Here is a 2745-nt window from a genome sequence, read left to right as displayed (position 1 = left end):
ATAATCACACCAGGTCAAGAACAGATACCACCAGATGAGGAGCATCAAGGATGCTACGATGAGTTTGGAGATGTCTAGGTCGTCGTCTCCCATTCAACTATGGTTGTGGAGGATTGTTGTCGTCATTTGGTGTAATTTATTTAGTTATTTTATACAAAACTTCTAATAAGTGATAAAGATATGTGACATTGATTAATATACCATGAGTCATCATATGTGTGACACTTGATCCAAGCACACATTTGAGACGTGTCTGGGTTTGCCCTTAAATCCGGGTGTGATATTTAGCGGAGCTAAGCTACTTTTAAGACATCTTTGTGCTAAATAAATAAATAAAGAGATGATGGAGAAGCTTGAGCAACAAATACCGGTTTTGGTATGCAAACTTGAAAAAAATATTTCCTCCAGGTTTCTTCAATCCGATGCAACATCTACTTGTTTACCTACCATACGAAGCTAAGGTAGGTGGTCCTATCCAGTATACATGGATGTATCACATCGAAAGGACACTAAAGAAGCTACGTGCAATGGTTGGTAATAAGAGACGAGTTGAAGGGGGCATCACCGATGAATTCAAATATCAAGAGATAACATCGTTCACAGGCCTATAATTTGCAAAGGAACATAACGTCAATGCGCCTGCGTTGTGGTACCATGTCGACGAAGAGCCCCATGTAGTGATGTTGAAATTTTTCAATGGAGGGGCAAAACTGTAGGACCCAACACAGCATACTGTTTCACCAATGACGAACGGAAGTCTTCTTTGCTCTACATGTACAATAACATGGAAGAGATAAATCAGTTTCTCCTATAAGTGCAAACTTAATTTTTAGTCATTGTGGCTATGCTGTTTTTTCTTATCCTATTAGGTTTGTTTTCTTGTACTAATAGTGAATTTGATTCTCAAAATTGGATGTCCAGTCATGAACCAACATTGCATCAATGTGATCAGATTTGTCGAGAGGGAAAAGATGGGTGGCCTAATTTCTTGTGTTGGTTTCAAGATTATGTAGATAGGAATGACAATATACACCGGAACCTTCGACAATTGTTTTTAATAGTAATAAATGTCAAATGTTATGGTCGGTATAATGTCAATGGTTTGTGTTTCCATTCTACAAGGTTCGAAGCTGCTCATCCTCTTGCAGCCACAACCAATTTTGAAGTTGTAACTAGAGCTATCGATGATGAAGGGAAGGTGACTAATTATTATGTTGTCATAATGATATACTCAAGTAAAAGTTTTCAAAGATAAACAACTAAAAGTGGTGTTCTTCGATTGTGATTGGTTTACTCCCAATAGTGCAACGCGAGAAAACCAATATGGCACGGTGGAAGTCAAAAATAATGATCGATTACATGGCCACAACACTATAATCCTTTCCCATTAATGAGAGCAGGTGTATTATATGGCATATCCATCTAAGAAGAATATTTTGGTTGATTGGAGGGTAGTGTACAAAGTTAATCCTCGTGAGCGACTATATGATCCTGGTGATGCTGGTTATGTTGAAAGTCAAATCGAGCAGGAGGTTGAGGCTACTGAGATTTTCTAAGACGACGAACTTACGAGCACGTTTAATGTACAAACTGAAATGTTGGAAGAATACTTACTAGGTGATCAAAATGATGTAGAGGTTCCTCCAAAAGAAAATGAATATCGAGAAAGAAGAGCTACTTGGCGTCCATTGAATCGACAAAAACAACTGGATCCTGATTTAGATTACGATTATGATTGACGAGTATGGATTTTTATTTCATTATTTGTTTCATGTTACTTTGTTTCATTATTTTATATTTCATTCTATATTCATATTTTGATTGATGTACTAACTTGTTTTTGTTAAAACAAGATGTCAAAGAAAATGAGGTCTTTTGCTCGGAGTTTGCTTGGGACGAGGAGCAGCTCGAGGAGTGAGGACTTAGTGTTTTGGGGCACTGGTTCTTCCATGAGCAGCCGTAGAGAGATGGTACAACTTTTGCCTCTAAACGATCAACATGATGTAAGTTACTTGTTAAATTATATTATGTAAGTGTCTTGATGTTACATGATGTAAGTTACTTGTTTCAAAGGATGCTGAAATCGAGCCACAGTCGAGAGGAGATGCTGCAGTTGGTGCGGTGGTAGAGGATGCGGTAGATGATGCGACAGATGTTGCTAGAGATGATGCGGGAGATGATGCTTGAGACGATGCTGGTGGAGATTCAGCAGGTATGGATATTGATGATGGTGGAGATTCCGCATCTGGGTCTGGATCTTCTCGAGTTAGGAGAACGAGGAAGCTGCATTTTGTTTTACCACCTCCACATCTTCCACCTGAGTCTCGGGTTTAGATAAAGCCAAGTGAAAAAGTGAGTGACATAGTCTTTTTTCATAAATACTTACATGACCAAACTCTAGGACCCCTTTTGTACTGATTAGTGCATATAAACAGTACTAAATCAGATATATTATATAACTCCCATCATCTATGGACGATGTCCATATAACTCTCTAAAGTATTTTTAGTTTATTTTACCCCTACACGTATTTGAGTTGGTTCAATCTACCACTTAACAAAGTTTATCTTTTTTATTTCTGTATGCACAACCTGAGTTTTCGGTTCAAATTTTGTTGGTTAATAGCTAATGCCATAATTTAATCAAGAAAATATATTATAATTTTTCATAATTGTTTTTATTGAGATAAGATAATAACTTCAAAGCTGCAAACTAAAAGTGAAGTAATGATAAAAAAAATTTTAA

This window comes from Zea mays, chromosome 2, assembly GCF_902167145.1.
Source record: "Zea mays cultivar B73 chromosome 2, Zm-B73-REFERENCE-NAM-5.0, whole genome shotgun sequence".
Lineage (NCBI taxonomy): Eukaryota > Viridiplantae > Streptophyta > Magnoliopsida > Poales > Poaceae > Zea > Zea mays.
Note: the sequence above shows the minus strand (reverse complement) of the source record.